Genomic DNA, 23,768 nt, shown 5'->3' with positions numbered 1-23,768 from the left:
TATGCTATTCTCACTGCCTCTTTAGTGCGTAGATTTAAATTCTCAGTTGGCCATGACTCATCCATACTGTTTGATCTGTACGATAAATCCTATACCGTGGATCTGGAGGATTTCAATAGGATTTGAAAGATACCCGATGGGGGTAGTATTAATGATCCTTCTAAGTCTTCGGTCAGAGACTTTGTCTCCAGTATAACTGTTGGAGAAACCAGAGATATCACACAAGCCACCATAGGAAGCATCCATTTCCCTGCCCTGCACTACCTTGCCCTCTTCATAGGTAGGTGCATTAACGGCAAGGGTGCACATTGTCACCTATGCGCTTCTGACCTTAGTATCCTTAAGAGCGCAGTAACAGGTGACAGGAGCTTCAATATGGGAGCTATAATAGCAAGGAGGCTGAATAAAAATGCAGTGAGGGGGATTTCTTTGGTGGAGTTTATGCTACACGCTTAGCAAATTTTCTTGGAGTATCCATCCGTCCAGAAGACCCTCCTCTCCGTACAGCCTACCTTGACCGTGTCGCTCTAACGCGCTACCAGTTCCTTGAGAGAGATCATGGATCCCTCCTATACCGCTTGATGTTTAACCGACAACGTGTTTTCCATATTACCCTTCCTGCTCCTACTTTCTTTGACTTTCAGGTAAAACGAAGATACTACATAACCATAGGAGAGGCAGAGGAGTATGAGAGGGAGGCAACTGCTGCTCGACTTCGCGAGGCAGCTATTCACACAGTGGCTGCAGCACTCCCGTATAACACCCATTATGATTTTGGGTTTCGCCAGGACCATCCTTGGGAGTAGGCCAAGCTAGGCCAAAAGCCTAAGCTTGGGGGAGTACGTGTTCTCACCGACTTTACATTCATGCTTATGCTTTCACTTTGTTAGCCGTTGTTTACACTTTGCCACTGTATTATCCATGCTAGTTTATTATCGTTTTCTTGTTTTCTTGTTTTGTGTCCTTTTGAGAAAACCCAAAAAGATTTTTCTTTCTTCTTTTGCCGGTTGGGAGATTTCCCGTGTAAATAGTTTTCTTTTTCTTTGTGTCAAGGTAGAAGATATTGGTTACAATGCTTAGTGGTTCTTGCATGCTTACCTGTTTAGCTTTCAAAAGAGCCATATTACTTTGTCTTCTCCTTTGTGTTTGCCTGTAGATTCAGCTTAGTCCAATGCACGAGCACTCTTATTATTGTTCACAATGTTCGATCGTGCAAATGAAAGGCAATAATGATGATATATGATGAAGTGACTGAGACTGAAAAGCTGGTATGAACTCTATCTATTTTGTTTTTGTAAATATGACTAGCTTGTCGACCCAGATTTAGCTTTGTTGTGAGAGAACCATGTTTGCAATAACAACTTAGAGATCATAGTTTCTGATGCCATGCTTATTTAGCTGAGAGCTTATAATGGTTTGTCTTGAATGCCAACATAGATTTTGAGATGACTATGATGTAGTATGATAGGATGGTATTCTCCTTTGAATGTTTCAAGTGGCTTGACTTCGCACATGTTCATGCATGTAGTTGAAACAAAATCAACATAGCCTCTATGATGTTCGTGTTCATGGTGATTTATGTCCTGTTCATGCTTGCATTCAATGTTAGTCAAACTCATTGCATCTTGATGACTGTTGTCGCTCTCTAGTTGGTCGCTTCCCAGTCTTTTGCTAGCCTTCACTTGTACTAAGCGGAATACTGCTTGTGCATCCACTTCCATAAACCCAAAAGTTTTTCCTTGAGAGTCCACCATACCTACCTATTTGCGGTATCTACCTGCCGTTCCAAGTAAATTTGCATGTGCCATTCTCTAAACTTTCAAGAAATAATCTGTTTTGCATGCCTGAACCGCTCATGTGGTGACAGGGGGCTGTTGGTATCTTCCATGCTAGGAGTGTTATCCTCGACGTGTGTTTATTCACTGTCATTCACAAGAAAGGGGCCGGTAATTGTAATGCCCAGTTCCACGCTTAAATCAAAAACATAACTGTAAAACAAGACTCCCTCCGGATTGATGTTAGTATGGACGGTACCCGAGGATTCGGCTAGCCGTGGAGTGTGATTGATTGGTGGTGGGGGAGTTAAAACTTTACTTTTCTGTTTGGGAACCGCCTATAGCATGAGTAGCATGGAAGATATTGAGAACTCTTGGTCATTGCGTTGACAATGAAAGCATGCCACCCAAAATTATTATCTCTGTTTTCAAAGCTTGAGCTCTGGCACCTCTGCAAATCAATGTTTCCCTCTGCGAAGGGCCTGTCTATTTATTTTCCTGTCGAGTCATCCTCCTCTTATATAAGCACCAATTAGAGAGCACCTCTGTCATTTTTATGCTTTGGTTTTGATTGATATTGAGTATGACTATGACTGGATCTTCGTTGCTATGAATTACAATGTTTAGTCAGCCCTTGTTCTTTGAAAGTGCTCTGCGTTTATGTTTTGCGGTCTCAGAAAGAGCTAGTAAGATACAACCTATTCATATTGCTTCATGCTTGTTTTGATTGAAGTGTTGGTATTTGAAACTCATTATTATTTGCTCGTTAGCAGATTATGCCATTGATATTAGTTTACCGTGAGACCTTTGTGTCATTTGCTTATGTGGTTAACTTGTGATCTTGCTGAAATTCTGGTTATGAGTTAGACATAGTTGCAACAACAAGATCAAACAGAGTTTGTCAAAGTTTTTCTTTCTCTCTCAGTTTGTCAACTGAGTTGCTTGAGGACAAGCAAGGTTTTAAGCTTGGGGGAGTTGATACGTCTCCATCGTATCTACTTTTCCAAACTCTTTTGCCCTTGTTTTGGACTCTAATTTGCATGATTTGAATTGAACTAACCTGGACTGACGCTGTTTTCAGCAGAATTGCCTTGGTGTTATTTTTGTGCAGAAATCAAAGTTCTCCAAACGTCCTGAAAATTTACGGGGAGCAGTTTTGGAAAATAAGAAAAATATCTGCGCCAAGTTCCACCTGAGGGGGTGGGCTAATGGGCCACAAGCCCTGGCTCCGCCACCACCCCCCTGGTGGCGGTGGGCAGGCTTGTGGGGCCCACACGGCTCTGCCGCCCCCAACCTCAGGTCTATAAGTTCACTTTTGTCCCAGAAAAAAATAAAAAGAGAAGTTTTCGTCGCGTTTGCGATACGGAGGCGCCGCCACCACCTGTTCTTCATCTGGAGGGCAGATCTGGAGTCCGTCTTGGGCTCCGGAGAGGGGAAATCGTCGCCATCGTCATCATCAACCTTCTTCCCTCTCCAATTCCATGAAGCTCTTCGTCGTTCGTGAGTAATCTATTCGTAGGCTCGCTGGGCGGTGCTGAGTAGGATGAGATCTATCATGTAATCGAGTTAGTTTTGATGGGGATTGATCCCTCGTATCCACTATGTTCTGAGATTGATGTTGCTACTACTTTGCCATGCTTAATGCTTGTCACTAGGGCCCGAGGGCCATGATTTCAGATCTGAAATTATTATGTTGTCACCAATATATGTGTGTTTTATATCCGATCTTGCAAGTTGTAGTTACCTACTATGTGTTATGATCCGGCAACCCCGGAGTGACAATAACCGGAATCACTCCCGGTGATGACCATAGTTTGAGGAGTTCATGTGTTCACCAAGTGCTAATGCGTTGGTCCGGTTCTTTATTAAAAGGAGAACCTTAATATCCTGTAGTTTTCTTTTGGACCCCGCTGCCACGAGAGGTATGGACAATAGATGTCATGCAAGTTCTTTAACCTAAGCATGTATGACGACATAGGGAATGCATGCCTACATCACATTGACGAACGGGAGCTAGCCACAAATCTCTCCTTGTTATAGTTGTTGCATGATGAATATCATCCAAACAAATCACCGACCGATTGCCTACGAGTTTGTCCTACTATTGCTGTTACTTGTCTTGCTCTGCTGCTGCTGCTACTACTGTTGCTACTACTGTTACTTGTTTTGCTCTGCCGCTACTGCTACTACTGTTGCTATTACTGTCGCTTGCTACTGTTGCTACTTGCTACTGATGTCACTACCGCTGTTCCTTGCCACTGCTGCTACTCGTTACACTGCTGCTACCTGCTACAATTTTGGTTCACTGGACGTTGACGGAAACTGACAACTTCCGTCAATGCGGCAACGACTGGCACCATTGATACAATCGTTAGGAATAGTCTGCCGTCAACAGATCATTTCTGACACTGTTGTTATCATACTATTTTGATGTTACTACTTTGCTTGTAGATACTAATCTTTCAGGTGTGGTTGAATCTGACAAATTCAGCTGCTAATACTCGAGAGTATCCTCTCACCTCTTGTCGGGCTTATCAACAAATTGGGTCGAATACTCTACCCTCAAAAACTGCTGCGAACTCACGTGCTGGTGGGCCATCAACAACATTCTTCTAGTTCCGTTGTCGGGGAGTGCTAGCAGCATTCTTCTGGTGCCGTTGCAGGTGAAGTTTTGTTGTCATCAACATTCGTCTAGCCATCGCCAGAGATTGCAATCAGGGAGCGGTACTACCGCCCGGATAGCGGTACTACCGCTATGACTCGAGCGGTACTACCGCGACGACCAACACAGTACTACCGCTGGCTAGGGCTAGGTCGGCTTGATTCTGCATTTTTGTCAGGGGGAGCGGTACTACCGTTCATGCGCGAGCGGTACTACCGCCAGCCCAGTGGTACTACCGCTCTAGCCCGAGCGGTACTACCGCCCTGCCCGTGACCTAGGGGGTGTATAAAGGGAGGGAGCCGTTTTCTGTGCCCCATTTGCTTCTTCTTCATGGAGCTCTCTCTCTATCCCAAAATCCCCAGATCTGGTTCTCCTCCACGGAGCTTCTCCTCCCTTTTCAGTTGGAGGGATTGCTCCCCGTCCTCCTTCCTCCTTCAGGTGCTATGGATTCCGGTACAAGTCCTCTCCTTCCTCTCTTGGTTTGTGTTCTTGCTTCTAGGGTTAGGAGCTTGATGTACTAGATTCATTGTTTTTATGTATGCTTAGTCTTTGGTTGGAATGGAGGAGAAACCTTAGGAGATTTTAGGTCCAATGTTCTCTCTTGAATCAATCTGACATGCCCTATAGTTCTACATGTCTTAAAAATCTGTTGGTTCTTGTCAAGACTATTATGGATGTGGTTTAGATTCGGATCCTATCTAGAAATCTAGCCCCGCGTGGTAATACTGCTCCACCCGGGCGGTACTACCACTGGGGCTAGCGGTACTACTGCTCGGGGCTAGCGGTACTACCGCTATGCCATCTATGGCTGTTTTTCTTTGGAGTCTTGTGCTTATTCTTTTGTATTCTGGACCTTGCCATGACTCTTTTTGTCGCCTTTTCTGCGTGTTTGTGTTGTGTGTCACAGGTGGTGGTTTCCGTCGTTCTAACCCGGTCCGTGACACCCAGTCAAAGAGGTTCCGCAATCCTGACATCCCAGAAGGTTCAGAAAGCTCCAATCTCAATCCTCCAAAGCGCCACTTCAAGAAGACTACCTCGAAGGAAAAGGAGGCCAACATTGCTACAACACTATGCCTCCTAAAGAATTTATGCAGCGTCGTGGGAGCAATCCTTATAAAAATGAGAGAGTTCAACTTAGAGGCTGTGAGTTGTTCTGGACAAAACAGCAAGCCCTGATACATCAAGATGTGATCCTGTCATTCAAGAAGATCTATGTCCCTGTGCAGTGGGTTGATCTCCATCATCTCCAAAGGTATCCTGATTATTTTGGAGAGGCTTTCTCTTTGATTAAGCAAGTTGGTATTGAGAACGCCATCACCTTCCATCATGACTTCGATCCAGAGATTGTGGCCCAATTCTATGTCACTGTCCACTTTCATAGTGATGAGGACGTACTCTGACTTGGCTGACAAATGGCGAGAGAATGTCTGGAACTTGGGTAGGGTTCATGAAGCTTCTGAATGTGCCTGGCAAGGGGTCGCGAACTGCTGTTGGCTTGCGCCCTCATGACCATACCTGGTGCCACCCCCAAGAAGAAGCTGCATCATCTCTATGTGAGGAAGAATGTGCTTCCCCCGCTCTTGGATATCATGCACCGGATCTTCCGCAACACGCTGTTTCCTCGTGTTGGCAACAAAGACGAGGTTCATTCCTATTTGGTGGACATGCTTCTGATGTGTGAGGAGGTAAGGACAAAGAACACTGGGCCACTCGACATATCTGATGTGATGTTCAATGAGCTTAAGAGTTTGATCTCTCACCGTAAGGTCCCCATCTATGGGCCTTACTTGTTCTTTTTCATCAAGAAAAAGTGGGCAGAGTCCTTTCCGCAAGTGACCTTTCCTACTAGCTCTGGGTGTGTCAGCCATGACCCTATCAAGCTGCATCATAAGGAGAAGTGGGCGAACACCTCAACTTCAAGTTTTGCTCAACATGACAGGGAGACTGCTGCTGCTTAGGGAGGCCCTGCCTCGCATACCCGCTCCTCTGTTGTGCCATCTTGGGCCGTGAAGCTGAAGGACCAGATGAAGACCCTCTTCTGCATGCGGGCCAAGGGACAGTATTAGACTCATGTGGCCCAAAAAGATAATCGTCAGAGGCACAAGCGTGTCTTGAGGATGCTTGATGTGCATATTTCGAGCGGCTCTGAGGACATCATCACTCCAGAGGCTGACTGGATGCAGGCACGAGACTACCAGTGGGTTGAGTCCGACGCTGAGGATGAGGAGGATGAGGAGGATGTAGATGCTATGGAAGAGTCTGATGCGGATGCCTGAGCTACCACCTGTGTCCTAGGTGTCCTTTCTTCCCTTTTTGGTGTCTTGATGCCAAAGGGGGAGAGAGTGTAGGCATTTTCTTTGCTTTATCGTTGCTTTGTTTTCCGAGCCTTTCCGTGCTGAACTTGACTCGTTTTATCGTGTTGGATTACTTATCATGGTTGTGAGACTGTTTTAATCATATGGCATGAGACATATGCTATACCTAAATTATCTTTATTATTATCTTCTTTATCTCCCTATATGATAGCCTGTGAGTTAATTATCTCGTGCCCCTATCTTCATGCTCACATGCTATACCTTTCTTCCTCACTTAATATTGTATCAGGTCATTGCAAGGAGTATTAGCATATGATTTCTAGGAGGAGCCTTCTCCTCGGACTGAGTGCACCGTTGTTCATAGCACTAACCTTAATCATGCACTCATCCAGGGGGAGCCAGTCCCTAGACCATAGTCTCTGGGTTTGCAGTTATATTCAGTATAATTTCCTTTTGTGCAAATCCGGTATTGTCATCACTTCACCAAAAAGGGGGAGATTGTTAGGGCATATTTATCCCTAAGTGATTTTGGTGATTGATGACAGTACCTCAACGGACTAATCGTGTGCATTGAGCATTTTAGATAATACATGACAAAGGCACAAGACGTTTCGGCTCCCCTCCATGGATCAGAAGCATGTTGGCTTCTACGGTTCTCTTTAGTGATTTTGAGTCGTAGGAACACCGTACTATTAAGAGGGGATCCGTGTCGGAAAGGTTGGGTGGAATCAAACTCTCACGCGCACATTTTATCTCCACCGCTTTTTCCCTTGCTGCTCTGGAGCTTTCCCCCTTGTTCTTTCTCTCTCTCTTGGCAAAAAGGCTCTAGCGGTAGTACCGCTAGAGTTGAGCGGTAGTACCGCTAGCAAGCGGTAGTACCGCCCCCTGGCTAGCGGTAGTACCGCTCCAGGACTGTAGTACCGCTCTCGTAGCGGTTGTGCTACGTCGGACTTTTTGTGAAGACTTACTCAGCGGTGGTAGGCCCGGTAGTAGCTCTTGCACTACCTTGGGTAAAGCGGTAGTATTGCTCTAGTCCTAGCGGTAGTACCACTCTAGTCCTAGCGATAGTACCGCTGGGGCTTGCGGTAGTATCGCTCGGGACAGCGGTAGTACCGCTGGAGGCAACGGTAGTACCGCTCTGCTCGTGCAGTAAGTGGGGGTAATGGTTGGTTTTGTTCCCCCACTATATAAAGTGTTCTTTCACTCAGTGAACCCTACCTTTGACCCTCCAAGACTCCATTGTTGCTCCCTAAGCTCATATGTGTCCGATCTCTCTCCCTTGCCAATCAAACTTGTTGATTTTCTAGGGATTGTTTGAGAAGGCCTAGATCCACACTTCCACCAAGAGAAAATTGATTCCCCCACTAATCCCTTGCGGATCTTGTTACTCTTGGGTGTTTGAGTACCCTAGACGGTTGAGGTCACCTCGGATCCACATTCCATTGTGGTGAAGCTCCGTGGTCTTGATGGGAGCCTCCAAACTTTGTGTGGAGATAGCCCCAACCTTGTTTGTAAAGGTTCGGTCGCCGCCTTCAAGGGCACCTATAGTGGAATCACGACACCTTGCATTGTGTGAGGGCATGAGGAGAATACAGTGGCCCTAGTGGATTATTGGGGAGCATTGTGCCTCCACACCGCTCCAACAGAGATGTACTTCCTGTCAAAGGAAGGAACTTCGATAACACATCCTCGTCTTCATTGGTTCCACTTGTGGTTATCTCTAACCTTTACATTGTGTATGTTATTGTCGTAGAGTATTTCTTACTTGCTTTAGCGGTTATAGTTGGTAGCATCATATAGGTTGCTCACCTAGTTGTCATATGAGAGAACCTTTATGTTGCTAACCCTAACTTGTTAAGAATAGCTAAAGATTGGTAGTTGCCTATTCACCCCCCTGTAGTCAACCATATCGATCCTTTCACCATGAACTTGTGCTTCTTGATCTCCATCACCAAAGCATCGACATGATCTCCATCGTCACCGACGCCACACCATGATCTCCATCATCATGATCTCCATCATTGTGCTGCCATCGAGGTTGTCGTGCTAACTATTATGTTACTACTAAAGCTACTACTAGCGATAAAGCAAAGCATCTCCAAGCGCAAAAAATAAAGACAACCCTATGGCTCCTGCCGGTTGTCGTAGCATCGACGTGCAAGTCGATATTTAACTATTACAACATGATCATCTCATACATCGAATATATCATATCATGTCTTTGGCCATATCACATCGCATGCATACCCTGCAAAAACAAGTTAGACGTCCTCTAATTTGTTGTTGCATGTTTTATGTGGCTGCTATGGGTATCTAGTATGATCACATCTTACTTACGCAAAACCACAACGGTGATATGCAAGTTGCTATTTAACCTTCTCCAAGGACTGCCTCGGTCAAATCTGATTCAACTGAAGTTGAATAAACAGACACCCAACAGTCATCATTATGCAACAAGTTGCATGTTAGTCGATGAAACTGATCTATCGTTAGCGTACGAGTAATGTTGGTCCATGCCGCTTCAATCCAACAATAGCGCCGAATCAAGAAAACACTAAGGAGGGCAGCAAATTGAACATCAACGCCCACAAACTCTTCTATGTTACACTCAAGATATCATCTACGCATAGACCTAGCTCATGATGCCGCTGTTGGGGAACGTTGCATGGGAAACAAAAAAATTCCTACGCACACGCAAGACCTATACATGGTGATGATCTGCTATGAGAGGGGAGAGTGAATCTACATACCCTTGTAGATCGCTAAGTAGAAGCATATATAACGCGGTTGATGTAGTGGAACATCTTCGCGATCCAAAAGGCAACCCTTCCCGCGATCTCATCACGATCCGTCCCGCAATCTCATCACGATACTTCCCAATCTAGCGTCGAACGGATGACACCTCCGCGTTCAACACACATACGACTCGATGACGTCTCCTCCTTCTTGATCCAGCAAGAGAGGAAGGATAAGTAGATAGGATCTCAACCAGCACGACGTCATGGGGGAGATGATGGTGGAGCAGTGCCAGCAGGGCTTCGCCAAGCGCCGTCGGAACCGATCTGAGGAGAAAACGGAGTTATGGGAGAGGTAGGGCTGCCACCGGGGTGTGTGAATTGATGTGTTCAGCCCCTCCCTCTCCCCCACTATATATAGGAGGCTAGGAGGGAGGTTGGGTCGCAGCCCTAGCCCCTCCTCCAAGAGGGGGCGTGGGCCTAGGGAGGTTTCCTCCCTCCCCAAGGCACCTAGGAGGTGCCTTCCCCTTTAGGTACTCTTCCCTCCCAACCGCACGGGCCCTTAGGGGCTGGCCCAACAAGGCTTGGACACCTCCTTACAGCCCATGCACATCCTAGGGGCTGGAGGGATCGTTCCGGATTCCTCCGGAGCCCTCTGGAACCTTGTGAAAACCTTCCAGAAGCTACGCGGTACAATACCGATAAAACTTGAAACTTTTCCGGTAGCCAAAATAGGACTTTCCATATATAAATCTTTACCTACGGTCCATTCCGGAGCTCCTCGTGACATCCGGGATCTCATCCGGGACTCCGAACAATATTCGGTCACCAATGTACATATCCGAATACTACTCTAGCATCACCGAACGTTAAGTGTGCAAACCCTGCGGGTTCGAGAACTATGCAGACATTACCGAGACACCTCTACGATCAATAACCAATAGCAGGACCTAGATGCCCATATTGGTTCCTACATATCCTATGAAGATCTTTATCGGTCGAACCACGATGTCAAGGATTCAATCAATCCCGTATGCATCCCTTTGTCCATCGGTATGTTACTTGCCCGAGATTCGATCGTGAGTATCTCCATACCTAGTTCAATCTCGATACCGGCAAGTTTCTTTACTCGTTTCATAATACAAAATCCCGTGACTAACTCCTTAGTCACATTGCTTGCAAGGCTTATTGTGATGTTTTATTACCGAGTGGGCCCCGAGATACCTCTCTGTCACACGGAGTGATAAATCCCAGTCTTGATCCATGCCAACCCAACAGACACCTTCAGAGATACCTGTAGAGCACCTTTATAGCCACCTAGTAACGTTGCGATGTTTGATACACACAAGGTATTCATCCGGTGTCCGAGAGTGGCATGATCTCATGGTCATAGGAACAGATACATTGACATCCAGAAAACAATAGCTATAAACAGACACGATCATATGCTACGTTCATAGTTTGGGTCTTGTCCATCACATCATTCTCCAAATGATGTGATCCCGTTATCAAGTGAAAACACTTGTCTATGGCTAGGAAACCTTGACCATCTTTGATCAACGAGCTAGTCAACTAGAGGCTCACTAGGGACGGTGTGTTGTCTATGTATCCACACATGTATTTGAGTTTCCAATCAATACAATTATAGCATAGATAATAAACGATTATTATGAACAAAGAAATATAATAATAACCAATTTATTATTGCCTCTAGGGCATATTTACAACAGGCGCCCCTGGCTTGTGGGTCGCCTGTAGGTCTCCTAACCCTATTCTTCGGCCTATAAATTCCCAAATATCGCCCATCGCAAGAGAGAGCCACTAAAATACGTTTCTGCCGCCAAGAGCCTCCGTTCCCGTGAGATCCAATCTAGGAGCCTTTTCCGGTAATCTGGCGGAGAGGGAATTGATCACGGAGGGCATCTACATCAACTCCATTGCGCCTCCGATGATGCGTGAGTAGTTCACCACAGACCTACGGGTCCATAGCTAGTAGTTAGATGGCTTCTTCTCTCTCTTTGATCTTCAATACCATGTTCATGATCTTCATGGAGATCTATCCGATGTAATACTCTTTTGCAGTGTGTTTGTCGAGATCCAATGAATTGTGAGTTTATGTTCATATTATCCATGAATATTATTTGAATCTCTTCTGAATTCTTATATGCATGATTTCATATCTTAGAAAGTCTCTTCGAGTTATTGGTTTGGTTTGGACATCTAGATTGGTAATTCTTGCAATGGGAGAAGTGCTTAATTTTGGGTTCAATCTTGCGGTGTCCTCACCCAGTGACAAAGTAGGGGTAGCGAGGCACATATTGTATTGTTGCCATCGAGGATAAAAAGATCGGGTTTTCATCATATTGCTTGAGTTTATCCCTCTACATCATGTCATCTTATTTAAAGCGTTACTTTATTCTTCATTAACTTAATACTCTAGATGCAAGGAGGAGTCGGTCGATGTGTGGAGTAATAGTAGTAGATATAGAATCGTTTCGGTCTACTTAACACAGACGTGATGCCTATATGCATAATCATTGCCTTGGATATCTTCATAATTATTTGCTTTTCTTTCAATTGCTTGATAGTAATTTGTTCACCCACCGTATTATTTTCCTACATGAGAGAAGCCTTTAGTGAAACCTATGGCTCCCGGGTCTATTTTCCATATTATACTTTCAGATCTATAAACCAAAAATACCAAAAATATCTTGCTGTAATTGATTTAATTTTGTTTCCTCAATCGTTTATATCTACCTCTATTAGATCTCATGCTTGTAAATAACTCTGAAGGGATTGATAACCCCTTTTTAGCGTTGGGTGCAAGTGTTTGATTGTTTGTGTAGGTACTACGATTGGGGCCTTGCTTGTTCCTCCTACTGGATTGGTACCTTGGTTCTTGATACGTCTCAAACGTATCTATAATTTTTTATGGTTTCACGCTGTTATCTTGTCTTCTTTGGATGTTTTTGTACCTTTTATATCTTTTTTGGGACTAACTTATTAATTCAGTGCCAAGTGCCAGTTCCTGTTTTTTCTGTGTTCTTGACTCTTTTCAGATCTGATTTTGGAACGGAGTCCAAACGGAATAAAAACCCCGAAATGATTTTTTCCCGAACGGAAGAAGATCAGGGGGCCTCTGGGCCAAGCCAGGTGGGCTCCAGGGAGCCCACAAGCTCCCACTCCGTCACCAGGGGGGAGGCGGCGGTGGCAGGGCTTGTGGCCTACCTGGATGCCCCCTGACCTAGATCCTTGGCCTATATATTCCCAAAAATTCAGCAAAAAATGAGGGGAGCCCCGAAAATACTTTTCCGCCGCCGCTAGCTTCTGTTTCCGCGAGATCTCATCTGGAGACCCTTCCCGGCACCCTGCCGGAGGGGACTTTGTAGTTGGAGGGCTTCTTCATCATCATCATCGCCCCTCCAATGACTCGTGAGTAGTTCACTTCAGACCTACGGGTCCGTAGTTAGTAGCTAGATGGTTTCTTCTCTCTCTTGGATCTTCAATACAAAGTTCTCCATGATCTTCATGGAGATCTATCTGATGTAATCTTCTTTGGCGGTGTGTTTGTCGAGATCCGATGAATTGTGGATTTGTGATCAGATTATCTATGATATATATTTCAGTCTTTGCTGATTACTTATATGCATGATTTGATATCCTTGTAAGTCTCTCCGAGTCTTGGGTTTTGTTTGGCCAACTAGATCTATGATTCTTGCAATGGGAGAAGTGCTTGGTTTTGGGTTCTACCGTGTGGTGACCTTTCCTAGTGACAATAGGGGCAACAAGGCACACATTAAGTAGTTGCCATCAAGGGTAAAAAGATGGGGTTTTCATCATTGGTTTGAGATTATCCCTCTACATCATGGCATCTTGCTTAAGGCGTTACTCTGTTCTTTTGGACTTAATACACTAGATGCATGTTGGATAGCGGTCGACGTGTGGAGTAATAGTAGTAGATGCAAAAAGTATCGGTCTACTTGTTTTGGACATGATGCCTATAGATATAATCATTGCCTTAGATATCGTCACGAATTTGCGCGGTTCTATGAATTGCTCGACAGTAATTTGTTCACCCACCGTCTACTTGCTTTCATGAGAGAAGCCACTAGTAAACACTACGGCCCCCGGGTCTATTCACATCCATCGTTTACACCTTCGCTTTTACTTTGCTTTGTTACTTTGTTTCTTTCAGTTCTCACTTGGCAAACAATCTATAAGGGATTGACAACCCCTTCAAAGCGTTGGGAGCAAGATTTTGTGTTTGTGCAAGATCTGAGATACTCCTCCACTGGATTGATACCTTGGTTCTCAAACTGAGGGAAATACTTACCACCGCTATGTTACATCACCCTTTCCGCTTCGAGGGAACACCAACGCAAGGCTCCAAGGCCACAGGGGAAATCCTTTGCATACTTGCCTAGGAAGTCCCTTAAGGCGTAGCCGTAGCAGAAGGATTCCTGGTGCCGTTGCTGAGGAGCACGTCAAGATAACTTCCCGACAATGTGTCTATTTCTGGCGCCATTGGAAGGTCTTTTGTTGCAGTAGCAGTTCTCAACAAGCTGAGGGAAATACTTATCTACTTTGCTGCATGATACGTCTCAAACGTATCTATAATTTTTGATGGTTCCATGCTATTATGTTGTCAAACTTTGGATGTTTTGTATGCATTTATATCTTTTTTGGGACTAACCTATTAACTCAGTGCCAAGTGCCAGTTCCTGTTTCTTCCGTGTTTTTGACCTTTTTCACAGGAGAATATTGAACAGAGTCCAAACGGAATAAAACCTCCGGAAAGATTTTTTTCCGGAACAGAAGATACGCATGGAACTTGAGAGCCAAGGCAAAGGGCTCCGGGGGAGGCCACAAGCCCCCTAGCCGCGACCTGGGGGGGGGGGCTAGCAGGCTTGTGGGCCCCCTGTGGCTCCTTTGTCCTACCTCTTCCGCCTATAAATTCCATAAAAATCTAAAACCACGGGAGAGAGCCACGAATATACTTTTCCGCCGCCGCAAGCTTGTGTCTCCACAAGATCCCATCTGGGGCACGTTCTGGTGCCCTGCCGGAGGGGGGATTCAGACGCGGAGGGCTTCTTCATCAACACCATTGCCTCTGCGATGATGCATGAGTAGTTCACCACAGACCTTCGGGTCCATAGCTAGTAGCTAGATGGCTTCTTCTCTCTCTTGGATCTTCAATACAAAGTTCTCCATGATCTTCATGGAGATCTATCCGATGTAATCTTCTTTTGCGGTGTGTTTGTCGAGATCCGATGAATTGTGGATTTATGATCAGATTATCTATGAATCTTATTTGAGTTTCCTCTGATCTCTTATATGCATGATTTCGTATCCTTGTAATTCTCTTCGAGTTGTGGGTTTCTTTTGGCCAACTTGATCTATAATTCTTGCAATGGGAGAAGTGCTTGGTTTTGGGTTCATACCGTGCGGTGTCCTCACCTAGTGACATAAGGGGTAGCCAGGCACGCATCATGTTGTTGCCATCAAGGGTAAAAAGATGGGGTTTATATCTATTGCATGAATTTATCCCTCTACATCATGTCATCTTGCTTAAGGCGTTACTCTGTTTGTTATGAGCTCAATACACTAGATGCATGCTGGATAGCGGTCGATGTGTGGAGTAATAGTAGTAGATGCAGGAAGTATCGGTCTACTTGTCTCGGACGTGATGCCTATATGTATGATCATTGCCTTAGATATCATCATGACTTTGCGCGGTTCTATCAATTGCTCGACAGTAATTCGTCCACCCACCGTAATATTGGCTATCTTGAGAGAAGCCTCTAGTGAACATTATGGCCCCGGGGTCTACTTCACATCATATTTTTAGCTCTACACTTTTACTTTGTTGCACTTTCCGCCTTCAGATCTCACCTTGAAATCAATCGTGAAGGGATTGACAACCCCTTTGTAGCGTTGGGTGCAAGTTTGCTGTTTTTGCGCACGTACTTTGGAGACTTGCCTTGATACTCCTACTGGATTGATATCTTGGTTCTCAAACTGAGGGAAATACTTACTGCTACTCTGCTGCCTCACCCTTTCCTCTTCAAGGGAAAACCAACGCAAGCTCAAGAGGTAGCAAGAAGAATTTCTGGCGCCGTTGCCGGGGAGTATCAAGTCAAGAATAGTCTCCCTTCAACGTGTCAATTTCTGGCACCGGGGATTATACTAAGTGAAGCTTATCCAAGTAACTGCCGCAAACTCATCTCTTGCATTTACTTTTTTTGCCTCTCGTTTTCCTTTCCCCCACTTCTGAAAAAAAAATTACAAAAATATTTGCCTTTTTCGTTCGCCCTTTTCTTTCGCTTGCTTTCTGTTCGCTTGTGTGCTTGTCTGCTTGCTGAAGTCACCATGACTGAAAACACCAAACTTTGTGACTTCTCGAATACTAATAATAATGATTTTATTAGTACTCCGATTGCTCCCGCCACTAGTGCGGAATCATATGAAATCAATGCTGCTTTGTTGAATCTTGTTATGAAAGAGCAATTCTCCGGCCTTCCTAGTGAAGATGCCGCATCCCATCTTAATACCTTCATTGAGTTATGCGATATGCAAAAGAAGAAAGATGTGGATAATGATGTGATTAAATTGAAGCTATTTCCGTTCTCACTGCGAGATCGAGCAAAAACTTGGAACAAGTGCAAAGATGCTTATATATCCAAGTATTTTCCACCATCTAAGATTATTTCTCTCCATAATGATATCATGAATTTTAAGCAACTAGATCATGAACATGTTGCACAATCTTGGGAGAGAATGAAGTTGATGATTAGAAATTGTCCCGCTCATGGCTTGAGTCTTTGGATGATTATACAAATCTTCTATGCTGATTTGAATTTTGCTTCTAGAAATATCTTGGATTCCGCTTCCGGTGGAACTTTCATGGAAATCACAATAGGAGAAGCCACAAAACTCCTAGAAAACATCATGACAAACTATTCTCAATGGCACACTGAGAGGTCACCTACTAAAAAAGTGCACGCTATAGAAGAAATTAACTCTTTGAGTGCTAAGATGGATGAGTTAATGAAATTGTTTGCTAGTAAAGGTGCTCCTTTAGATCCAAATGATATGCCCTTGTCTTCCTTGATTGAGAGTAGCAATGAGAGCTTGGATGTTAATATTGTTGGTAGGAATAATTTTGGCAACAACAATGCTTTTAGAGGTAACTATATTCCTAGGCCTTTTCCTAGTAATCCCTCTAATAACTTTGGCAATTCCTACAACAATGCTCATGGAAATTACAATAAATTACCCTCTGATCTAGAGAGTAATATTAAAGAGTTTATCAACTCGCAAAAGATTTTCAATGCATCCATAGAAGAAAAACTGTTCAAAATTGATGACTTGGTTAGGATCGTTGATAGAATGTCTCTTGATATTGATGCTTTGAAATTGAGATGTGCTCCTCCCAAGATCAATATGGATGAAACTTTGAAAGCTATGCGTGTTTCCATGAATGAGAGTAAAGAAAGAACCGCCCAAATTCGTGCTAGACATGAATGGCTTAAAAAGGCGTGTTCTCGTGATGAGAATCACAAAGATCTTAAAGTGCTTGGTGTGAATCCTATAGAATCCTTGTTATCCAATGTCAAACCTAATGATTATGGGGCTGGATATGAATCCACTTTGGTTGAGAAATGCCCCAATGATTCAGAGTCTATCTATCTTAATGCTAAAAGCATTGAAAGTGGACTAGAGGATATCAAAACTTTGAGTAGTAATGAAATTACTACTTTGGATTTCAAGGAATTCAATTATGATAGTTTCTCCTTGATTGAATGTATTTCCTTGATGTAATCCATGCTAAACTCTCCACACGCTTATAGCCAAAACAAGGCCTTTACCGATCATATCGTCGATGCTATGATGAAATCTCTTGAAGAGAAACTTGAGTTGGAAGTTTCTATTCCTAGAAAACTTCATGATGAGTGGGAACCTACTATCAAAATCAAGATCAAAAACTATGAATGCAATGCTTTGTGTGATTTAGGTGCTAGTGTTTCCGCTATTCCAAAGTATTTATGTGATGTTCTAGGCTTGAATGAGATTGATGAGTGCTCTCTTAATTTGCATCTTGTGGATTCTACTGTTAAGAAACCCATGGGAAGGATAATGATGTTCTTATTATTGCAAATAGGAACTATGTACCCGTGGATTTCATTGTGCTTGATATTGATTGCAATCCGACATGTCCCATCATTCTTGGTAGACATTTCCTAAGGACTATTGGTGCTGTCATCGATATGAAGGAAGGGAATATTAGATTTCAATTTCCATTAAATAAGGCCATGGAACATTTTCCTAGAAAGAAAATAATATTGCCTTATGAAGCCATGATGAGGGCTACTTATGGTTTGAGCACCAAAGACGACGATACGTGATTCTATCTCCTTATGCCTAGCTAAGGGCGTTAAACAATAGCGCTTGTTGGGAGGCAACCCAATGAATTTATATTTGCTTTTTGCTTTCTATTTTGTTGTGTCTAGACCATCATAATTTTGTTATGGTTGTGTTTTTTGTGTTTGAGCCAAGTAAAACCTTTATGACTAGTTTTGGTGATGGTTGTTTGATCTTGCTGAAAAAGACAGAAACGTTGCACTCACGAAATTATTTTTCATTCCTATCGAGAAAGAGCTTTTGAGTTGATTCTTTTTGATGCTGGTTGATATGGCAATTGCCCAAATTGTCATAATTTTTCAGAAGTTTTGAGATACCAGAAGTATACGAAGTATACAGATTGCTACAAACTGGTCTATTTTTGATAGATTCTGTTTTTTGTTGTGTTGATTGCTTATTTTGATGAAACTATGGATAGTATCGGGGGGGGGGGGTACTAGCCATGGAAAAGTGAGAATATAGTAATATAACACCAATATAAATAGAAATCAAGTTTTCTACAGTACCTAAAGAGGTGGTGGTTTGTTTTCTTCTGCTAATGATATCACGAGTTTCTGTTTAAGTTTTGTGTTGTGAAGTTTTCAAGTTTTGGGTGATGTTCTCATGGACAATGGATAAAGAGTGGAAAGAGCTAAATCTTGGGGATGCCCAAGGAATCCCAAGCCAAATTCAAGGACACCAAAAAGCCTAAGCTTGGGGATGCCCCGGGAAGGCATCCCCTCTTTCGTATTCAATCCATCGGTAACGTTACTTGGAGCTATATTTTTATTCACCACATGATATGTGTTTTGCTTGGAGCGTCCTGTATTATAGGAGTATTTTCTTTTTGTTGTGTCACAATCATCCTTGCTTCACACCTTTTTGAGAGAGACATGCAATCATGGTGAATTTGCTAGAATACTCATTGAGCTTCACTTATATCTTTTGAGTTAGGCAATTTAGCTGGCATGTGCTTCACTTATATCTTTTGAGCTAGATAACTTTGCTCTAGTGCTTCACTTAGATCTTTTTAGAGCATGGTGGTATCATATTTTGGAGAAATAAAAACTCTCGATCTTCACTTATATCTTTTTGAGAGTGCTCTCTCTAAGTAACTTGGTAATTGGCTTGTGCTATGAAAGTAGTCCTAAAGATGATAGGCATCCAAATAGGATATAATAAAAACTTCCATATTCATGTGCCTTGATTAAAAAAGAGAAGTGTGATTCCTCTCAATTAGTTTTGAGTCATGGATATGGTAATATTATAGTTATGTTAGTACGGTGTTGTGAATCTAGAAATACTTGTGTTGAAGCTAGTGATTCCCGTAGCATGCACGTATGGTGAACCGCTATGTTAGGAAGTCGGAGCATAATTGATTTATTGATCGTCATCCTTTGTGTGGCGGTCGGGACCGCGCGATGGTTAACACCTACCAACCCTTCCCCTAGGAGTATGCGTTTAGCACTTTGTTTTGGTTACTAATAAAACTTTCGCAATAAGTATATGAGTTCTTCATGACTAATGTGAGTCCATGGTATAGATGCACTTTCACCTTCCACCTGCTAGCCTCTCCAGTGCCGCGCAACTTTCGCCGGTGCACAAAACCACCACATACCTTCCTCAAAACAGCCACCATACCTACCTATCATGGCCATTTCATAGCCATTTTGAGAAATATTGCCATGCAACTCCCACCGTTCCGTCTCATGACTTGTGCCGCCACTTTCATATTGCCATTGCATGATCGTAAGATAGCTAGCGAGATGTTTCAACGTCATATGCTACGCTAGATCGTTGCACATCCCGGTACACTGCCGGAGGCATTTCCTATAGAGTCATCATTGCTCTAAGTATTGAGTTGTGAGTAAATAAAAATGTGATGATCATCATTATTGGAGGATTGTCCCATGTGAGGGAAAAAAAGAGGCCAAAGATGCCCACCAATTTTTTTTTAAAAGAGGCCAAAGAGCCCAAACAAAAAAAAGAGAGAGAAAAAGAGAGAAGGGACAATGCTACTATCTTTTTCCACACTTGTGCTTCAAAATAGCACCATGTTCTTCATGATAGAGAGTCTCTTGTTTTGACACTTCCATATACTACTGGGAATTTTCATTATATAACTTGGCTTGTATATTCCAATGATGGGCTTCCTCAAAATTGCCCCAGGTCTTCGTGAGCAAGCAAGTTGGGTGCACACCCACTAGTTTTCCTTTTGAGCTTTCACACACTTATAGCTCTAAGTGCATCCGTTGCATGGTAATCCCTACTCATTCACATTGATATCTATTGATGGGCATCTCCATAGCCCTTTGATACGCCGAGTCGATGTGACCATCTCCTCATTTTTGCCTCACAACCTCCACCACACTCTATTCCACCTATAGTGCTATATCCATGGCTCACGCTCATATATTGCATGAGAGTTGAAAAAGGTTTAAGAAAGTAAGAGTGCAAAAACAATTACTTGGCCAATACCGGGGTTGTGCATGATTTAAATTCGTTGTGTGGGGATGATGGAGAATAGCCTGACTATATGATTTTGTAGGGATAACTTTCTTTGGCCTTGTTATTTCGAAAGTTCATGATTACCTTGCTAGTTTGCTTGAAGTATTATTGTATTCATGTCAATAGAAAACTATTGTTTTGAATCTTATGGATCTGAACATTCATGTCACATGAAAGAAGTTGCAAAGGACAAATATGTTAGGTAGCATTCCACATCAAAAATTCAGTCTTTATCACTTCCCTACTCGAGGACGAGCATGAGTTAAGCTTGGGGATGCTTGATAAGTCTCCAACATATCTATAATTTTTGATGGTTCCATGCTATTATCTTGTCAAAGTTTGGATGTTTTGTATGCATTTTATATCTTTTTTTGGGACTAGCCTATTAACTCAGTGCCAAGTGCCAGTTCCTGTTTTTTCCGTGTTTTTGACCTTTTTCAGAGGAGAATATTAAACGGAGTCCAAACGGAATAAAACCTCCGGAAAGATTTTTTCCGGAACAGAAGATACGCAGGGAACTTGAGAACCAAGGCAAAGGGCTCCGGGGTAAGCCACAAGCCCCCTAGCCGCGGCCTGGGGGGCACCTAGCAAGCTTGTGGGCCCCTCGTGGCTCCTTTGACCTACCTCTTCCGCCTATTAATTCCCTAAAAATCTGAAACCACGGGAGAGAGCCACGAAAATACTTTTCCACCACCGCAAGCTTTTGTCTCCGCAAGATCCCATCTGGGGCACGTTCTGGTGCCTTGCCGGAGGGGGGATTCAGACACGGAGGGCTTCTTCATCACCACCATTGCCTCTCCGATGATGCATGAGTAGTTCACCACAGACCTTCGGGTCCATAGCTAGTAGCTAGATGGCTTCTTCTCTCTCTTGGATCTTCAATACAAAGTTCTCCATGATCTTCATGGAGATCTATCCGATGTAATCTTCTTTTGAGGTGTGTTTGTCGAGATCCGATGAATTCTGGATTTATGATCAGATTATCTATGAATCTTATTTGAGTTTCCTGTGATCTATTATATGCATGATTTCGAGTTGTGGGTTTCGTTTGTCCAACTTGATCTATAATTCTTGCAATGGGAGAAGTGCTTGGTTTTGGGTTCATACTGTGTGGTGTCCTCACCCAGTGACAGAAGGGGTAGTGAGTCACGCATCATGTTGTTGCCATCAAGGGTATAAAGATGGGGTTTATATCTATTGCATGAATTTATCCCTCTACATCATGTCATCTTGCTTAAGGCATTACTCTATTTGTTACGAACTCAATACACTAGATGCGTGCTGGATATCGGTCGATGTGTGGAGTAATAGTAGTAGATGCAGAAAGTATCGGTCTACTTGTCTCGGACTTGATGCATATATGTATGATCATTGCCTTAGATATCATCATGACTTTCCGCGGTTCTATCAATTGCTCGACAGTAATTCGTTCACCCACCGTAATATTTGCTATCTTGAGAGAAGCCTCTAGTGAACACTATGGCCCCCGGGTCTACTTCACGTCATATTTTTAGCTCTACACTTTTACTTTGTTGCACTTTCCGCCTTCAGATCTCACCTTGCAATCAATCGTGAAGGGATTGACAACCCGTTTGTAGTGTTGTATGCAAGTTTGTTGTTTTTGCACAGGTACTTTGAAGACTTGCCTTGATACTCCTACTAGATTGATACCTTGGTTCTCAAACTGAGGGAAATACTTACTGCTACTGTGTTGCATCACCCTTTCCTCTTCAAGGGAAAAACCAACGCAAGCTCAAGAGGTAGCACTGCATCACCCTTTCCTCTTCAAGGGAAAAGCATTGCAAGCTCAAGAAGTAGCAAGAAGGATTTTTGGCGTCGTTGCCTGGGAGGATACATAACAAGATCAAGCCTACCAAGTACCCATCACAAACTCGTCTCTTGCATTTACTTTATTTGCCATTTGCCTCTCGTTTTCCTTTCCCCCACTTCTAAAACGGTTTTCAGAAAATACCAAAAAGATTTGCCTTTTATTCACCCGTCTACCGTTCGTCTTTTTGTTTGCTTGTTTGCTAGAACTATTTGTTGCCACCATGTCTGAATCTAGGGAGGCTTACATTGAAAAGGATAGTAAGAGAATAATGATTCTCATAGAGAACCTACTATCATGCATACAAAAAAATTCCGCATAGGTAGCGGCAATATTATTGGAAAAGGTGTTATTCAAGATTTCTTTACCTATGCTGGTACACTACCTACTTTAGGAGGGTCTATCCTCAATAAAACTAATAGTCTTGTGGACGCCTTAACACTACTAATAATTGAACTTGAGAGACAATTTGTCCATATGCATCCTTGCATACAAAGGATTTTTCTTGAGTTCTCTAATATTCAGCTTGCTTTCGTTAAGCTTGTCGCCACTATATTTCTAGCCCACGACTTTATATTCATTATGAAAGAGGCTAGTGAATTTTTTGCTCATTATAAAATTAATGGTGGATGTCGCCCCATTGAGGAGATCCTATTTAATCAAGAAGAAATAAAATTTTGAGAAAAAGGGTTCCTATTGAGGTTTTGGTTGATAAGATTTCTGAACTCAATGATAATTTTGCTATACAAAATAATGGATTAGAGTCCATACTAAGAGATAGACTTATGACCTTCCACCAAAGGAAAGCCTACACTCATGAATTGATCATACACTATAGAGGGCTGAAGGAGGAACCTATTCCTCCCGCACTTGATCTTAATGATCCTTATCCTATTAAATATATAACTTTTGCTTACTTTTGCTTGCCACAAAGGAAACTTGCTAGTGAAAGAAGGGAGTATGAGAAAATCATTGATGATCTCCCTTACTATTATGACAATACCTAGATCTATTGCATTATGCCTAGCTAGGGGCGTTAAACAATAGCGCTTGTTGGGAGGCAACCCAATTTTATTTTTATGCTTTTGTTTTTGATTCTATTTTTAGTTCTGCACACAGTATTACCTTTGTAATAATTGTGTTTTCTTGTTTTAATTAGTGTTTGAGCCAAGTAAGACCTTTGGGATGGTCTACGGTGTTTGCAAGTTGATTTTGCTGAAAAACAGAAACTTTCGCTCTCCGTCCAGGAATTTTGTAAATTCACTCTAACGTGATTTTCATATGATTTTTTTACACAAGATTTTTTTACAAATTTCCTAGATTTCCCTAATTGTTCATAATTTGTGGAGTTATAGAAGTATTCGAAGTAAACATATTGCTAAAGAACTATTCTGTTTTTGATAGATTCTGTTTTCTTTGTGGTGTTTGCTTATTTTGATGAATCTATGGGTTGTATCGGGGGGTATGAACCATGGAGAAGTTATAATACAGTAAATATTACACCAATATAAATAAAGAATGAGTTCACAACAATACCTTAAGTGG

This window comes from Hordeum vulgare, chromosome 3H (genome assembly GCF_904849725.1).
Source record: "Hordeum vulgare subsp. vulgare chromosome 3H, MorexV3_pseudomolecules_assembly, whole genome shotgun sequence".
Taxonomy (NCBI): Eukaryota; Viridiplantae; Streptophyta; class Magnoliopsida; order Poales; family Poaceae; genus Hordeum; species Hordeum vulgare.
The sequence above is the reverse complement of the archived record's forward strand: the minus strand, read 5'-3'. Positions refer to the sequence as shown.